A 20,410-nucleotide genomic window follows, 5' to 3' on the forward strand; every position below is an offset into this window, starting at 1 on the left:
CAATACCACCTCTATGCTGATGACACTCAGATCTACCTCTCTGGCCTAGACATCACCACTCTGCTGTCCAGAATCCCAGAGTGCCTATCAGCCACATCCTCCTTCTCCTCTCGCTTCCTCAAACTCAATGTGGACAAATCTGAACTCATCATCTTTCCTCCATCCCATAGATCTTCCTTACCTGACCTATCTATCGCAATCAATGACATCATACTTTCCCCCGTACTGGAAGTCCGCTGCCTCGGAGTAATCTTCGACTCTGCCCTGTCCTTCAAACCGCACATCCAAGCTCTTTCCACCTCCTGTCGCCTCCAGCTCAAAAATATCTCCAGAATCCATCCTTTCCTCAACCGTCAATCTAAAATGCTTGTGCATGCCCTAATCATCTCCCGCCTTGACTACTGCAACATCCTTTTCTGCGGCCTCCCTGCTAACACCCTTGCACCTCTCCAGTCCATTCTTAACTCTGCTGCCCGACTAATTCATCTCTCTCCTCGCTACTCCTCTGCCTCCCCCCTCTGCATATCTCTTCAGTGGCTCCCATTCCCTCAGCGTATCTAGTTTAAATTACTAATACTGACCTACAAAGCCATCCACAACCTGTCTCCTCCATATATCTCTGAACTAATCTCCCGATATCTTCCCTCACGTGATCTCCGGTCCTCCCAAGACCTGCTTCTCTCCTCCACACTTATTCGCTCCTCATCCAATCGCCTCCAAGACTTCTCCAGAATATCCCCCATCCTCTGGAATTCTTTGCCCCAACACGACCGACTATCAACCACATTCGGATCCTTCAGACGGAACCTGAAAACCCATCTCTTCAGGAAAGCCTACAGCCTGCACTGACCCCGCTGCCTCCTCATCACTACCGTAGCTACCGCCTCACCAACGCCGGAGCTCCTGCAACCCTCAACCTACTGTCTCCTTCCCCATAATCCTGTAGAATGTAAGCCCGCAAGGGCAGGGTCTTCGCCCCTCTGTATCAGTCTGTCATTAACATAGTAACATAGTAACATAGTTAGTAAGGCCGAAAAAAGACATTTGTCCATCCAGTTCAGCCTATATTCCATCATAATAAATACCCAGATCTACGTCCTTCTACAGAACCTAATAATTGTATGATACAATATTGTTCTGCTCCAGGAAGACATCCAGGCCTCTCTTGAACCCCTCGACTGAGTTCGCCATCACCACCTCCTCAGGCAAGCAATTCCAGATTCTCACTGCCCTAACAGTAAAGAATCCTCTTCTATGTTGGTGGAAAAACCTTCTCTCCTCCAGACGCAAAGAATGCCCCCTTGTGCCCGTCACCTTCCTTGGTATAAACAGATCCTCAGCGAGATATTTGTATTGTCCCCTTATATACTTATACATGGTTATTAGATCGCCCCTCAGTCGTCTTTTTTCTAGACTAAATAATCCTAATTTCGCTAATCTATCTGGGTATTGTAGTTCTCCCATCCCCTTTATTAATTTTGTTGCCCTCCTTTGTACTCTCTCTAGTTCCATTATATCCTTCCTGAGCACCGGTGCCCAAAACTGGACACAGTACTCCATGTGCGGTCTAACTAGGGATTTGTACAGAGGCAGTATAATGCTCTCATCATGTGTATCCAGACCTCTTTTAATGCACCCCATGATCCTGTTTGCCTTGGCAGCTGCTGCCTGGCACTGGCTGCTCCAGGTAAGTTTATCATTAACTAGGATCCCCAAGTCCTTCTCCCTGTCAGATTTACCCAGTGGTTTCCCGTTCAGTGTGTAATGGTGATATTGATTCCCTCTTCCCATGTGTATAACCTTACATTTATCATTGTTAAACCTCATCTGCCACCTTTCAGCCCAAGTTTCCAACTTATCCAGATCCATCTGTAGCAGAATACTATCTTCTCTTGTATTAACTGCTTTACATAGTTTTGTATCATCTGCAAATATCGATATTTTACTGTGTAAACCTTCTACCAGATCATTAATGAATATGTTGAAGAGAACAGGTCCCAATACTGACCCCTGCGGTACCCCACTGGTCACAGCGACCCAGTTAGAGACTATACCATTTATAACCACCCTCTGCTTTCTATCACTAAGCCAGTTACTAACCCATTTACACACATTTTCCCCCAGACCAAGCATTCTCATTTTGTGTACCAACCTCTTGTGCGGCACGGTATCAAACGCTGTGGAAAAATCGAGATATACCACGTCCAATGACTCACCGTGGTCCAGCCTATAGCTTACCTCTTCATAAAAACTGATTAGATTGGTTTGACAGGAGCGATTTCTCATAAACCCATGCTGATATGGAGTTAAACAGTTATTCTCATTGAGATAATCCAGAATAACATCCCTCAGAAACCCTTCAAATATTTTACCAACAATAGAGGTTAGACTTACTGGCCTATAATTTCCAGGTTCACTTTTAGAGCCCTTTTTGAATATTGGCACCACATTTGCTATGCGCCAGTCCTGCGGAACAGACCCTGTCGCTATAGAGTCACTAAAAATAAGAAATAATGGTTTATCTATTACATTACTTAGTTCTCTTAGTACTCGTGGGTGTATGCCATCCGGACCCGGAGATTTATCTATTTTAATCTTATTTAGCCGGTTTCGCACCTCTTCTTGGGTTAGATTGGTGACCCTTAATATAGGGTTTTCATTGTTTCTTGGGATTTCACCTAGCATTTCATTTTCCACCGTGAATACCGTGGAGAAGAAGGTGTTTAATATGTTAGCTTTGTTTAATATTTAATAGTGTTTAATATTGTTAGTTTGTTTACTGTAAGTTATATCTGTAACCTGTATGTAACCCCTTCTCATGTACAGCACCATGGAATCAATGGTGCTATATAAATAAATAATAATTAGCGACGGATGGCCACACGTCGCATCCGTCGTGAGACGGATCCGTCGTGTTTTGGCGGACCGTCGTCTTGAAAAAAGTTCAATGTAACGTTTTTTTGTCTGCGTCGGGAAAACGTGTCGTGACGGATCCTGCGGCATACGTAGTTGACTAGAATGGAAGCCTATGGACGCAGGATCTGTCGTGACACATCGTATGACGGAATCCAGCGCTGGAATCCGGTTTTTATTTTTTACACTGAGCATGCTCAGAATAAGGAATTTGTTCGCAATTGGCCAGACAGGCCCCAAATCTATATAAACCTGGCCTGGGGCATCACGCCCAAATGTGCCAGCAAGACTCCTGCCAGCCTGAAGACAGACAGCAAGTCAATATATTGGTTTCCCTATTTTCCAGTAGCCAATCACATTTGGGAGACTCCCATTTTTAGGCATGGAAAACGGATTCGTCAAAAAAACAGATGAAACGGATGGTAAAAACGGACAAAATGGATGCAACGGATCCAGTTTTTCGATGGAACCGTCTAGCGGATCCGTCGAAATACTGGATGTGTTGCATCCGTTTTTCACTATTTTTGACGCATCCGTCGATACGTCGCGCCGATGCATTGTGACGGATTAAAAAGAAACTGAAGTGTGAAAGTAGTCTAAGTCGCTGACTTAGGCTACTTTCACACTAGCGTCGTACGACGCACGATGCAATGCGTCGTGGCGACGTACCGACGCATGCTGTGAAAGCGTAGCACAATGGGGGCAGTGGATGCAGTTTTACAACGCATCCGCTGCCCCATTGTGAGCTCCGGGGAGGAGGGAGCGGAGTTCTGGCCACGCATACGCAGTCGGAAATGGCAGACACAACGCACCAAAAAATGTTACATGCAACGTTTTTTGGTGCCGACGGTCAGCCACAACACGACGCAACCGTCGCATGACGGTTGCGACGTGTGGCAAAGCGTCGCTAATACAAGCCTATGGAGAAAAAACGCATCCTGCAGACAACTTTGCAGGATGCATTTTTTCTGCAAAACGACGCATTGCGACGTGCGTCGTACGGCGCTAGTGTGAAAGAAGACTTATGTGGAAAGTACATGGCCTGCTCTTAAACATCCCCATTCCACTCCCCCCCGCAGAACACGTGAAGCAGCAGAGCAAAAGATCGTGCAGTCTCTGCTGCATTCCTCAGAATTATTAGCTGCACTTATTGCTTTCATCGCATACTAATTATTATTTGCTAATAACAGCACAAGAGCCCGACCTGCGGAGATAAGATCACAGGGTGTAATCTTGTTGGAAAATCTCCCCAGTGCAAAGGACACAACTCCCTGATGTGGGAGGGAGACCCTATGTCTGCTCTGCTGGGGGACATGAAAGGTGGAAATCCAAGGAGCCACCATAACCACAGCTCCTCACAACCAGGTACAAGGACTTCCAGTACGTCTGTGGTATAGGGACAGAATTTCCATCTGTACTCCAAACACTTTAGAGATTATTATAGCAGCCTCATTGTAAGGAAGTCATAAAATCTTTCCTGATTTTTTTTCCATAGCTACTACATTGTCAGAAGGGTTTCATAAGAGAAACCACACGTGTATCACAGGCAGCTTCTTTTAATTAGAAAAATAATATAAGATCACCCTCCTTGGAGACTGATTAGTTTGCTCGGACTCCCGCGGTTCAGCAGGGAAATTTGAACAAGAAAAAAGCAACGTCCAGCATCCAAAAGATCTCTTAAAAGTCTATTTTATACAGAAATGTAAAAGGATGTATTATCTATAACAAGGTTTTCTTTCTTCGATCATACCAGTGCGTTGTAGAATGGATCGAAACGCGTCGTTATGACTGCTCTGTCTACATTTGTTATTTAAGTTTTACTCACCATTGTTATGGATTATACTTCTTTTTACATTTTACTGAATAAAATGGACTTTTAGGAAATCTTTTGGATGCTGGACCTTGCTTTTTCTCGCTTCTTTTAAATCTCCTGATGAAGCCGCCTGTGAGCGGCGATATATATGCAGGTTCTTTCTTATAGCACTAGTTTGACTCCACCATTGACTCCCTTCTCTCACAGAGCTCAGGTGTGGTAGTATGATCAGATATCACAATATTTGCAGTCCAGCATTATTATGCAGTAAATATATATCCACCTCTAGATAAAGGACGTGTCTTCTTCCTGAACAGTATGATAGGTGCGTGCTCAATACATCCTCATTGTTATAGAGAAAAATTTAAATCCATAGAGACATCTCCGGAGGGAGGACACATCAGCCCCCACAATGAAAATATGGAATTATTATAGGAGATTTTGCTCTGGCAAAATGACACCAAGATTGGGATTCGTCTACACAGATACGGAGTAGTACACTTCCCAGGTAAATTTTTCTTTGATCAAAGCACTGTCTTGATGCGTTTTGGAGCCAGTGATGAATATTGGGGTTTGCACTGATCCAATATTTACGGGAGACATATTTTCGGCATTCTAAGGCCATTCTAACCCAACTTAATATTGGCCCGATAGATGATGCTATCCAGGCCATGTTTCATCTTTACATAAAGGTAAAATCACAATAGGAAAAATGATGACAATATCTACCGCTTGGGATCTCCAGGGGCGAAAATATCCTGCAAGTTGAGGGACTCATAATTCCACAAGACCTAGCGCATGCTATAACCAGCCCCCATATGATCTCACCAAGGGGGTCTGTGAGTGTAACTTGGACCAAATAAAAATCATAAATTTGTTTTGTTTGTCAGTTCTGGAAAGTACAGCTTACTGGGGTTCTGTCCATTTTCCTAAAAAGTACCTCCCTCTGCTAAGCTATGTAATTTTCTTGTTAACCTTTTTATGTAATTGTATATACTGTATTGTTTTGTTCACATTTTGTATCAGCTTTGTATATTTTTTTTTTATAAACACTACCACCTTTCTGAATTATACACAACTATGGCAAAAATTAAGAGACCACTGCAAAATGTTCAGTTTGTCTGATTTTTCTCTTCATATGTATATTTTTGAGTAAAATGTAAATTGTTCTTTTATTTTCTAAACTTCTGACATGTCTCCGAATTTCTAAGCTATAAATTTTGTATTTTTTTTCCAAAAAGGAAAAATGGTCAAAATAGAAATAAAAACAAAACACTGCTTTCAAACCTCAAATAATACAAAGAAAACAAGTTAATACTCATTTAGAAACAACAATACTACGTTGCCTTGCGAAAGTATTCGGCACCCTGGAACTTTTCAACCTTTCCCACATATTATGCTTCAAACATAGAAATACCATATTTTTGGTGAAGAATCAACAACAAGTGGAACACAATTGTGAATATGAACGAAATTTATTGGTTATTTTACATTTTTGTGGAAATTCAAAAACTGAAAAGTGGGGCGTGCAATATTATTCTACCCCTTTACTTTCAGTGCAGCAAACTCACTCCAGAAGTTCATTGTGGATCTCTGAAATGATCCAATGTTGTCCTAAATGCCTAATGATGATAAATATAATCTACCTGTGTGTAATCAAGTCTCCGTATAAATGCACCTGCTATGTGATAGTCTCAGGGTTCTGTTTGAAGCACAGAGAGCATCATGAAGACCAAGGAACACAACAGGCAGGTCCGCGATACTGTTGTGGAGAAGTTTAAAGCTGGATTGGGATACAAAATGATTTCAAAAACTTTAAACATCTCAAGGAGCACTGTGCAAGCGATCATATTGAAATGGAAGGAGACCTGGCCGTCCCTCTAAACTTTCATCTCAAACAAGGAGAAGACTGATAAGAGATGCAGCCAAGGGGCCCATGATAACTCTGGATGAACTGCAGAGATCTACAGCTGAGGTGGGACAGTCTGTCCATAGGACAACAATCAGTGGTACACTGCACAAATCTGGCCTTTATGGAAGAGTGGCAAGAAGAAAGCCATTTCTCAAAGATGTCCATAAAAAGTGTAGTTTAAAGATGGCAACAAGCCACCTGGGAGACACACCAAACATGTGGAAGAAGGTGCTCTGGTCAGATGAATCCAAAAATCGAACTTTTTGGCAACAATGCCAAACGATATGCTTGGCGTAAAGGCAATACAGCTCAGCACCCTGAATACACCATCCCCACTGTCAAACATGGTGGTGGCAGCATCATGGATTGAGCCTGCTTTTCTTCAGCAGGGACAGAGAAGATGGTTAAAATTGATGGGAAGATGGATGGAGCGAAATACAGGACCATTCTTGAAGAAAACCTGATGGAGTCTGCAAAAGACCTGAGACTGGGACGGAGATTTGTCTTCCAACAAGACAATGATCCCAAACATAAAGCAAAATCTACAATGGAATGGTTCACAAATAAACGTATCCAGGTGTTAGAATGCCCAAGTCAAAGTCCAGACCTCAATCCAATCGAGAATCTGTGGAAAGAGCTGAAAACTGCTGTTCACAAACGATCTCCATCAAACCTCACTGAGCTTGAGCTGCTTGTCAAGGAAGAATGGGCAAGAATTTCAGTCTCTCGATGTACAAAACTGATACACACATACCCCAAGTGATTTGCAGCTGTAATCGCAGCAAAAGGTGGCACAACAAAGTATTAAGTTTTTAAGTATAAAAATAATCAACTTTTGTGTTTTACTTGTTGTTGATTCTTCACCAAAAAATAACATTTGGTAATTTTATGTTTTGAAGCATGATATGTGGGAAAAGACTGAAAAGTTCCAAGGAGCTGAATACTTTCGCAAGGCACTGTATAATGTTTCAAATCAGGAAGAGTTCAGAAATCAATATTTTGTGGCATAACCATGATTTTTAATCACAGCTTTAACCCCTTTACCCCCAAGGGTGGTTTGCACGTTATGGACCGGGCCAATTTTTACAATTCTGACCACTGTCCCTTTATGAGGTTATAACTCTGGAACGCTTCAACGGATCCCGGTGATTCTGACATTGTTTTCTCGTGACATATTGTACTTCATGATAGTGGTAAAATTTCTTTGATATTACCTGCGTTTATTTGTGAAAAAAATGGAAATATGGCGAAAATTTTGAAAATTTCGCAATTTTCCAACTTTGAATTTTTATACCCTTAAATCACAGAGATATGTCACACAAAATACTTAATAAGTAACATTTCCCACATGTCTACTTTACATCAGCACAATTTTGGAACCAAAATTTTTTTTTGTTAGGGAGTTAAGGGTTAAAAGTTGACCAGCAATTTCTCATTTTTACAACACCATTTTATTTTAGGGACCACATCTCATTTGAAGTCATTTTGAGGGGTCTATATGATAGAAAATACCCAAGTGTGACACCATTCTAAAAACTGCACCCCTCAAGGTTCTCAAAACCACATTCAAGAAGTTTATTAACCCTTCAGGTGTTTCACAGGAATTTTTGGAATGTTTAAATAAAAATTAACATTTAACTTTTTTTCACAAAAAATTTACTTCAGCTCCAATTTGTTTTATTTTTACCAAGGGTTACAGGAGAAAATGGACCCCAAACCTTGCTGTACAATTTGTCCTGAGTACGCCGATACCCCATAAGTGGAGGTAAACCACTGTTTGGGCGCATGACAGAGCTCGGAAGCGAAGGAGCGCCATTTGACTTTTTAATGCAAAATTGACTGGAATTGAGATGGGACGCCATGTTGCGTTTGGAGAGCCACTGATGTGCCTAAACATTGAAACCCCCCACAAGTGACACCATTTTGGAAAGTAGACCCCCTAAGGAACTTATCTAGAGGTGTGGTGAGCACTTTAACCCACCAAGTGCTTCACAGAAGTTTATAATGCAGAACCGTAAAAATAAAAAAATCATTTTTTTTTTTTCACAAAAATTATCTTTTCGCCCCCAATTTTTTATTTTCCCAATGGTAAGAGAAGAAATTGGAACCAAAAAAGTTGTTGCACAATTTGTCCTGAGTACTCTGATACCCCATATGTGGGGGTAAACCACTGTTTGGGCGCATGGGAGAGCTCGGAAGGGAAGGAGCGCCGTTTGACCTTTCAATGCAAAATTGACAGGAATTGAGATGGGACGCTATGTTGCGTTTGAAGAGCCACTGATGTGCCTAAACATTGAAACCCCCCACAAGTGACACCATTTTGGAAAGTAGACCCCCTAAGGAACTTATCTAGAGATGTGGTGAGCACTTTGACCCACCTAGGGCTTCACAGAAGTTTATAACGCAGAGCCGTGAAAATAAAAAAAAAAATTTTCCCACACATTTTTTAGCCCCCAGTTTTGTATTTTCCCAAGGGTAACAGGAGAAATTGGACCCCAAAAGTTGTTGTCCAATTTGTCTTGAGTACGCCGATACCCCATATGTTGGGGTAAACTCCTGTTTGGGCGCACGGGAGAGCTCAGAAAAGAAGGAGCACTGTTTTACTTTTTCAACGCAGAATTGGCTGGAATTGAGATCAGACGCCATGTCACGTTTGGAGAGCCCCTTATGTGCCTAAACAGTGGAAACCCCCCCAATTATAACTGAAACCCTAATCCAAACACACCCCTAACCCTAATCCCAACGGTAACCCTAACCACACCTCTAACCCTAACCCCAACCCTATTCCCAACCGTAAATGTAGCCCCAACCCTAACCCTAACTTTAGCCCCAACCCTAACTGTAGCCTTAACCCTAGCCCCAACCCTAACCCTAACCATAGCCCTAACGGGAAAATGGAAATAAATACATTTTTTTAATTTTTCCCTAACTAAAGGGGTGATGAAGGGGGGGTTGATTTACTATTTATAGCGGGGTTTTTAGCAGATTTTTATGATTGGCAGCCGTCACACACTGAAAGCTACGCTTTTTATTACAAAAAATATTTTTTGTGTTACCACATTCTGAGAGCTATAATTTTTCCATATTTGGGTCCACAGAGTCATGTGAGGTCTTGTTTTTTGTGGGACGAGTTGACGTTGTTATTGGTAACATTTTCGGGCACGTGACATTTTTTGATCGCTTTTTATTCCGATTTTTTGAGGCAGAATGACCAAAAACCAGCTATTCATGAATTTCTTTTGGGGGAGGCGTTTATCAATTTTACCAAACGCGGAACTGTATAAAGCAGATTTATTCTTCGGGTCAGTACGATTACAGCGATACCTCATTTATATTTTTTTATGTTTTGGCGCTTTTATATGATAAAAACTATTTTGTAAAAAAATAATTATTTTTGCATCGCTTTATTCTGAGGACTATAACTTTTTTATTTTTTCGCTGATGATGCTGTATGGCAACTTGTTTTTTGCGGGACAAGATGACGTTTTCAGTGGTACCATGGTTATTTATATCTGTCTTTTTGATCACGTGTTATTCCACTTTTTGTTTGGCGGTATGAGAATAAAGCGTTGTTTTTTTTACGGTGTTCACTGAAGGGGTTAACTAGTGATATAGTTTTATAGGTGGGGTCGTTACAGACGGGGCGATACTAAATGTGTACTTTTTTTATTTAGATAAATAAATGTATTTATGGGAATAATATTTTTATAATTTTTTTTTTACACATGTGAATATATATATATTTTTTTACACTATAACACGCCCCGGGGGGGAAAGGGGGCATCATGATATAGTGTAAGATCGATGATCTGACACTTTGCTGTGCACTGTGTCAGATCAGCGATCTGACGTGCACAGAGCAGTGAGGCTTCCCGGCGTCTGCTCTGAGCAGGCGCAGTGAAGCCACCTCCCTGCAGGACCCGGATGCCGCGGCCATCTTGGATCCGGGCCTGCAAGGAGGAGGAGGAGGTGGTAAGAGACCCTCGCTGCAACGCGATCACATCGTGTTGCTCCGGGGGTCTCAGGGAAACCCGCAGGGAGCCCCTCCCTGCGCGATGCTTCCCTATACCGCCGGCACACCGCGATCATGTTTGATCGCGGTGTGCCGGGGGTTAATGTGCCGGGGGCGGTCCGTGACCGCTCCTGGCACTTAGTGCCGAATGTCAGCTGTGATAGGCAGCCGACACCCGGCCGCGTTCCCCTGTGAGCGCGGCCGATCGCTATGACGTACTATCCCGTCGGTGGTCATACAGGCCCACCCCACCTCGACGGGATAGTACATCATATGTCATAAAGGGGTTAAGTTAATTTACCACCTGCGTAAGCGCTATTGAATGTTGTCATTATTTACTTTAATCACCAGCAGCGTTAATTAGATAGCAATGAGCGTGCCGAGCGCTAGCTGGCTGGAAACAGCTAGTACTATATACAGGGGAGATGATATACAGCTATATATTATATACAGGAGGAGATGACATACAGGTATATACTATATACAGGGGAGATGACATACACATACAGTATATACTATATACAGGAGGAGATGACATGCAGCTACAGTATATATTATATACAGGAGGAGATGACACACATATATACTATATACAGGGGAGATGACATACAGGTATATACTATATACAGGAGAGATGACTTACAGGTATATTTAATATATAAAGCTGAGTGTGTGTGTGTGTGTGTGTGTGTGTGTGTGTGTGTGTGTGTGTGTGTGTGTGTGTGTGTGTGTGTGTGTGTGTGTGTGTGTGTGTGTGTGTGTGTGTGTGTGTATGTCCGGGATTGACATCTACACCGTCGCAGCTACAGCCACAAAGTTTTGTACAGTCACACGTCTGGACCCTGAGAGCGTCATAGGCTATGTGGTGAGGCAAAATTTTAACCCCGCGCTTTCCAATTCACCAAACAATTTTGCCCCTATCTACATAATGGGGAAAAAATGAAAGGAAAAGTGTTGGAGGCAAATTGACAGCTGCCAGATGTGAAAAAGTAGGACTTAAAGAGTGAGAGCCATGGCGCCAAAGAGTATATACCGTACAGATGCTAAGGTGGGGCCCCGACATGGGATACTTACCACACACGGGGATATGAACACACACACAAAATGCGCCACACACTACCACGTGCTTGAACACATACCACCCTCAGCACACATTTCACCACACATACACCAACCTCGCCACATAAAAGTCGAAACACAAAAGTCACCGCTCAAAACTCGCCACACGCAAAACTTGCACACGCGGAAAAATTGCCACATGCACAAAAGTTGCAACACATGCAAAAGTTGCCTCACACAAAACTTGCACATACTAAAAACGCACCACACATAAAACTCGCCACGTGCAAAACTCGCTGCACACAACTTGCTACACTAACCTGTCACATGCAACTCGACACAAAAAATTGCTACACGCATGTCGCCACACAAAACTCATCTCACAAAAGTCGCTACATGTATGTCGCCACACGCAACTCAACACACAACTTGACACATGAAACACGCCCTAAAACACACACAAGTCTGGTATAATCCTTCAAAAATAAAAATCTGATTAATAAGCAGACAAACTACAAGAGCAACAACTGTACCATATAGGAAATACAGCAGCTGTCAGTCACATGACCTATTATGTGTATGTGTGAGCTAATATATACTGCCAGGGGGGAGGGCTTCCTGTTGGCTGGGGATTTATCAGGCTGCCAATTTAGCTTACAAATACTGAGGTAAAAATACTGACCAAATGTGTGAACACGGTCTAATACAGGAGGAGATGACACACAGATATAAACTATATACAGGGGAGATGACACACAAGTATATACTATATACAGGAGGAGATGACATACAGGTATACAATATACTATATACAGGGGATATGACACACAGGTATATACTATATACAGGGGAGATGACATACAGGTATATACTATATACAGGGAAGATGACTCAGGTATATACTATATACAGGGGAGATGACACAGGTATATACTATATACAGGAGGAGATGACACACCGGTATATATTTTATACAGGAGCAGATGACACACGTATATACTATATACAGGAGGAGATGACATACAGGTATATACTATATAAAAGAGGAGATGACATACAGGTATATACTATATATAGGAGATGACATACAGGTATATAGTATATACAGAAGAGATGACATACAGGTATATACTATATACAGGAGGAGATGACACAGGTATATACAATATACAGGAGATGACATACAGCAGGTATATACTATTTACAGGGGAGATGACATACAGGTATATACTATATACAGGAGATGACATACAGGTGTATACTATATATAAGGGAGATGACAAACATGTATATACTGAGGGGAAAATGAGAGGTGTGAGGTGAAAATTAGGGGTGTGAAATGAAAATGAAAAGGTGTGAGTGCAAAATGAGAGGAGTGAGGGAAAATAGTGGAGTGATCGGAAAATGACAGATGTGAGGGTGAAATGACAAGTGTTAGGGGGGAATGAGAGGCGTGATGGGAAAATAAGAGAAGTGAGGTGCTATAACTGCACGACAGAAAATGAGCGCATGATAAGAGCAGCATATGACAGGATGGAGGTGCAAGATGGTAGCAGCACATAAAGTTAGGACACAGGATGGAAGCAGCACATACCAGGATGGAGACCATATACCAACACAAATGCTCGCCACCCGGGCATAGAACATATATATATATATATATATATATATATATATATATATATATATATACACAAGTTGGGCTAAATGTAGCGGGACGAAAGAGACCGAAAAGCCCTCTAAACGGGTTGCACTAACGCAATGTGAACCTAGCCTTAGAAATGCCACTGCTGTGACATTGTCGGACAGTATCCTTGCGTGTCTGCCCCTGACCTGTGACTGGGCCTGGTATAACACTTTCCAGATCGCATACAGCTCCCTGTAGTTTGATGATCTTGCAGCAATCTGAGGAGTCCATTCTCCCTGGTAATATGTCTTTCCTATATGTCCGCCCCATCCGAATTGACTGGCGTCTGTGGTAACCGTAACACAGGGATCAAGGATCCATGGAACTCCCTCTTTTAGGTTCTTTTGTGGTCCACCAGGTTAGGGATTTCTTTACTGACAGAGAAACAATCGTCTTATTGTCCAGGGAGCTCTGTTTCCTGTTCCAAGACCTCAAAACCTCTCTCTGCAATCCCCGTGAGTGCAATTGGCTCCATTTCACACAGGGTATGCATGCAGTCATAAAGCCCAGAATCCTCATTGCTTCTCTTATGGAGGGGGTACTCCTTCTGAATTGGTGTATGTGCCTGATCAAGGCCTCCTGTCTGTCTTTCGGTAAAAAAGATGTTCTGACGTTGGAGTCTAATATGACCCCAAAAAATTTAATTCTGGAATTTGGGACCAGGCAAGATTTCTTCCAATTCACAATCCACCCCAGGTCCTGTAGAATGGAGAGTGTGAAGCTGCAGTCTATCTTGAGAAGTTTCTCTCTTGCCATTATCAGAAAGTCGTCCAGATATGGCACTGTGGCAATATTCTGGTTCATTAGATAGGCTACAACTTCCGACAATAACTTGGTGAATATTATGGGCGCCGAAGCAAGCCCGAAAAGAAGACATCTGAACTGGAAGTGATATATTATTCCTTTGTTCATTATGGCGAATCTCAGAAACTTCTGGTAGAAAGTGTGTATTGGGACATGATAGTATGTACTGCTTAGATCTAAGGTGCACATCACCACGTCTTTGTCTATCAGAGGCATTGTGGACTTTATTGATTCCATCCTGAATCTTTTGTACCCAACCCACCTGTTTAGGGGTTTTGAATTTATGATCGTTCGGGAGTCTCCCGAAGGTTTTTTTATTGAAAACAAGTGGGAGTAATGGCCTTTGCCTCTTTCTGAGATGGGTACTGGGATGATTGTGTCTAAAGGCCCCGTCACATATAGCGACGCTTGAGCGATTCCGACAACGATACGACCTGTCAGGGATCGCTCAAGCGTCGCTATGTGGTCGCTGGTGAGATGTCAAACAGTGAGATCTCACCAACGACGCAGCAGCGATGCGGCGACCTGTAGCGACCTGTACAACGATGCTATTTAATGACGATTCAATGGGACGTCCTGTCAGCGAGGTTGTTGGTAAGGTGTCAAACACAGCGATGTGTGCTACCCAGCGGGACCTCAACGATCAAAAAATGGCCCAGGCCATTCCGACACGACCAGCGATCTCACAGCAGGGGCCTGGTTGCTGCTACGTGTCACACATAGCGAGATCGCTACTGAAATCGCTGTTGCGTCACAAAACTTGTGACTCAGCAGCGATCTCGCTAGCGATCTCGCTGTGTGTGACGGGGGCTTAACTCTATCAACTCCTGGATGTTTGTCCACATAGAGGAGTTTGAGAGCGGACAGGGTCGGGTTACAACAAATCTTTCTGGGGGACTGCTGGAGAACTCTAGCTTGTACCCCTGAGCAATTACCTGCAGAAACCAAGGATTTTTGGATATTTTCTGCCAACCCCCTAGACATTTTTGTAACCAACCTTCCACCTTGATGTCATTTATTTGGCTTTCCTGCACCTGCACTTGGGAAGATGGAGTCTTCTCTACCCTTTCCACCCTTGGGATAAGACCACCTCCCAGTCTTCCCTTTCCCCCCGTAGTCCGTCTTCTGACCAGGTCGGGACCTACGAAAGGGCTTGAATTTTTTAGTACTCTCCTCAGGGAACCCTTTCTTTTTATCTGAGGCTTTTTCTAAAATGTCATCTAGAATAGGCCCAAATACTTTATTCCCTGAGAATGGGATTCCGCACAGTTTATTTTTTGATTGGATATCCCCTGACCAAGTCTTTAGCCAGATAGCTCTTCTGGCCGCGTTGGACGACTCGCTTCTGGCGGCGAAGCGCACGGATTCGGCTGAAGCGTCTGCCATAAAGCCTGTTGCAAGTTTAAGTAAAGGTAGAGATTTGAGAATAACATCTCTGGAAGTCTTAGCTTTGAGATGTTCGTCCAAATCATCTATCCATAGATGCATTGACGGGCTACCGATGTTGCAGCTATATTGGCCCGTATTATTGCTGCCGAGGATTCCCAGGTTCTCCTGAGCAGTCCATCCGCTTTGCGATCCATTGGATCCTTTAAAGCGAAGGAATCCTCAAATGGGATTGAGGTCTTCTTCGCCACCTTTGCTAACGGAACATCAATCTTGGGAACTTCATCCCATGCTTTAATGTCCTCTGGATTATAAGGCAGACGGAGTCTGAAGTCTCTAGGTACCACTAGTCTTTTCTCCGCTTCCTGCCATTCTTCCAGAATCATGGAACGGAAGTGGTTGTTTACTGGAAAAACCTTTGTGACTTGGGCGTGTAAGCCGCCAAACATTTCATCCTGGATCGAGGTCTCCTCTGGCGTGTCCTGTAACTGCATGGTATTACGGACTGCATGAAGAAGTTTATCTGTATCTGCCGCAGAGAAGAGATATCTCTTCCCTCTGCCCAATGATCCGGCTCTTTCTTCCTGGTCTGAATCTTCCGAAATCTCTCCTTCGGAAGAGGGACTAGACTCTCTTGGCCTTTTCCGTGAGGTTTGCTGTTCCAACTGACTTGTCTGGGAAAGATTCAAGCTTGAGATGGATGCCTGAACCTCCTGACGAATCATTGTCCTCATACTGGTTAATAACGCAGTCTGTTCATCACCCACAATCTTAGATGTGCATGATTTGCATAGAGGCTTTCGCCAATTTTCCAGAAATTTAGCAGCACATATCAGGCATTTACTTTTCCCTGATTTTTTCCTTTCAGGTGCGGGGATGGGAGGCTCTGCCTAATATAGACAGAGATACATACATATACTTCGTAGATAGGGAAGTAGGGGGAGGGGTGAGCATTGTGGTATGGCTTAGTATAGCCCACTCACGTGCCCCTCAAGCTGGTCAGTCCCCTCAGGTCTGGCTGTTTCCTCCATAGTGAGGACAGTTCTAGCCGTATAGCCGAGTGCTCCCTCTCAGGATGGCCTGCGGCATAAAGACCCCCTTAGGCTGTTTATATAGGATTTACCTGGTTGATCCTGTCCTCCTTACCGCCGCTGCGGTAGACCGCGCTGTAGCGCCTCGCCCGAGGCCGACGCTGCTGCCGGCGCCATTCTCCCTCGCTAGCCGCAATCGGAAGTGACGCAGCTGTCGCGGCCGGAAGTGACGCGGCCGCTGGACCCGGAAGTGGCCGCTTTAGAAGCGGTCCCTGGTGAAAGATGCGGCCGCATGCTGGATCCGGCTGCCGCACTCACCCCCAGCAGACAGGCGCCCGGATCGAGAGCCCCCTGAGGGGAGGAGACGGACCCGACCCCAGGAGCAGCGCTACACTGGGGAGGCTGAGGGACCCCCCATAGCAGGTATCAGCCGCAGATGTTTTGCGGCATGGAAGGGAAAGGCTGGGCCCCCCGATCTCCACCATCTGCACAGCACCGGAGGAAAGCTTGCCGTTCCTATCCGCAGTGGGTCAGGAAAAACACTGGTGGGTGGAGTGGGGAGGGTCCTTTTAACCGCTTTTTGTTCCTATCCCACTGAGGGTAAGAAGGACGTCCTCCAATGGTGCTGTCAGGTGGTGAACTGGAAATGTACGCTCTCGGTTGAGGAGCTCCCTTTTCCTTTATCCCTGTTTGTATTAAATTTGTTAGTCTGGTTGGTTTATTATGATACACTACTACTCCCATCTTTCCTAAATGGGGGAGGGGTACAGACAGAGGGTGGATTCAGGAGTTAGGGCAAGGTACGTGGCCCCAGCGTCTTCACTATCAGAAGTAATCCAGGGAAAAGGGGCAAGCTAGGGCACACCTAGTGTTAGCGACAGGGAAGGAGCCTTGGCTCCGGAAGATCTGACAACAGAGTCGTGACACTATCACTGGCAATTAATTCCCAAGTGCCATAGGCAATGGAGTTGCCAACACTGAATAACTGAGAAAATGCAGGTTGGAAAGCTCCAGGAGATGAACTTAACTGATTAACCCTTGCCAAGACTACAAGGAAACCTGCACTGTTTAAAAGGATGGTGAAGCAGTTCTAATCAGTGCAGGATTTCATATGACCAGACTTTGCAATTTTCCGGCCCCACTCTGTCGCGGCATCTCCATGATAGTACACCTCCTTTTAAGAGGGTCCTCCTGAAGCCAAGAACCATGTTTATCTGGATGTGACATGCGAAATGATCGGATCAACCTGATCATATGAACTTCAGATGATAGTACCCCCATTCTCTCTTCAAGACCGTAACAGTTCCAATGTACCAAAGATTGAAGAGATCATTGAACAAAAGCAAGAATCTATTATCTTCGCTAGCTGGAACTCTAGATTCCCATTAACAATGACTGGGGAAGGTCACGGTAGTAGATATGGTTCAGAGGAAACAATATATTTTTTGAGAAATGATTGGTGAAACACATTAGGAATCTTAAAAGTGGGTGGTAAAGCAAGGCAAAAGGCTACAGGATTACCAACGGCAATTATCTTATAGGGGGCGGATGAACCAGAGTTCCACTTTCCAAGAAGGAATCTTCAACGTAATGTTTTTCAAGCATGACAACACCAAAACACCAACACAGAGGTCAGGATCCACCAAGCATCTCTCATCAGCCACACACTATTTGGACCCCAGCCTCCTTAAATTATTAAGAACACCTTTCCAGACTAACGTACTAGATGAAGAAAACCGTTCCTCTTCAGGTATTCCTAAAGGATGATTCCTATTGAAGGAGCAGAATGGAGGATGAAAACCATATGCCACCAAGAAGAGGTACTTGCCAGTAGATTCATGACAACGGTTATTCACAGTGAACTCAGCTGGAGGTAAATATGAAAATTCTGATTCCCGGACACAAAGCACCTAAGGCTAGGTTCACACTACGTTAGTGCAGTCCGTTCAACATATCCGTTAAACGGACTGCACTAACGCAAGTGCCGGCGCTTGCACAGCACTAGCGCAGATGGAGCTTCTGCTAACTCCATCTGCGCTAGCGGCGTGCTAGCAGTGACGGACCCGGAAACGCTGCTGGCGGCGTCTCGGGTCCGTCACTCAATGACGGCACATCGCTAGCGCACGCCCATTGTGGGCGTGCGCTAGCGATGCGCTCGCCATTGCTTGTAATGGCGGCGTTAACGGACTACGTTACACCGCGGTGTAACGTAGTCCGTTAAACGGGTTCACACAACGCAGTGTGAACCCAGCCTAAGATAAGTCTCAAGTTTCTGGTTCACTCTTTCAGTTTGTCCATTTGACTGAGGATGAAAGGTGGAAGAACAGGAAAGATAGATCCCCAAACAAGCGCAAAATGCTTTCCAAAATTTGGAAATAAATTGAACTCCATGATCAGAAACAACATGCAATGGAATTCCATGTAATGTCACGATTTAATAATCAACAGTTTACCTCAAAGGAGAGGCAGCAGGAGTGTCTCCCTGAGCCTTTACCACCTCCTTTTCCAGATCAGAACATATAGAAGCAACTAGATGGTAGCCCGTTTCTAACGCATCGGGTATTCTAGAATATGTATGTAGTTTATTTACACAGGATTCGGACGGCCGGGCGCGACCAATTAGGAAAGCGTGGTTCAAATCCCGCGCCAATTCGCGGCCGGACTGCGCCTGTCGCTGATTGTTCACGGCCGGCCATGTAGTATATAGCACAGCCACGTAGTATATTGCCCAGCCCACGTAGTATATAGCACAGCCACGTAGTATATTGCCCAGCCCACGTAGTATAAAACACAACCCACGTAGTATATAACACATCCCACGTAGTATATTGCACAGCCCACGTAGTATATTGCACAGCCCACGTAGTATATTGCACAGCCCACATAGTTTGTTGCACAGCCCACGTAGTTTGTTGCACAGCCCACGTAGTATATTGCACAGCCCACGTAGTATATAGCAAAGTGGGCATCATATCCCTGTTAAAAAAAGAATTAAAATAAAAAATAGTTATATACTCACCCTCCAACTTACCCCCGGATCCAAGCGAGGCCTTTACCGATGTTCCTTGCAACGCTCCGGTCCCAAGAGTACATTGCGGTCTCGCGAGATGATGACGTAGCAGTCTCGCGAGACCGCTACGTCATCATCTCGCGAGATCGCAATGCATGGAGCGGTCACCGGAGCGTCGCGAGGAGCGGGAAAGGCCTGTTCCTGATCCGGGGGGGAAGGGGGGGGGGTCTGGGGGCCGACGGACGGTAAGTACCTATTTTATATCTTTTTTAAATTATTTTTAAACATTAGATCTTTTTAGGCAGTATCAATAGTAAAAATTTGGTCACACAGGGTTAATAGCAGTGTTAACGGACTGCGTTACACCGCGGCATAACGCGGTCCGCTAACGCTGCCATTAACCCTGTGTGAGCGCTCACTGGAGAGGAGTATGGAGCGGGCACTGACGGCTGGGGAGTAGGGAGGGACTAATTCTCGGTCGGACTGTGCCCGTCGCTGTGCCTGGCAACCAGTCAGTGACGAGGGATTTCCGGGACAAACAGAAGTGACCCTTAGACAATTATATAGTAGATAACTACAACTTTCTGTATTATAGGAACTGGCTCACAAATACCTCCTCTCCCCCCAGAAAACAAAGAGACAAAGCATCCCTCTTAAGGTACCGTCACACTAGACGATATCGCTAGCGATCCGTGACGTTGCAGCGTCCTCGCTAGCGATATCGTCCAGTGTGACAGGCAGCAGCGATCAGGCCCCTGCTGTGCTGTCGCTGGTCGGGGAAGA

Source organism: Ranitomeya imitator, chromosome 1, assembly GCF_032444005.1.
Source record: "Ranitomeya imitator isolate aRanImi1 chromosome 1, aRanImi1.pri, whole genome shotgun sequence".
Classification (NCBI taxonomy): Eukaryota; Metazoa; Chordata; class Amphibia; order Anura; family Dendrobatidae; genus Ranitomeya; species Ranitomeya imitator.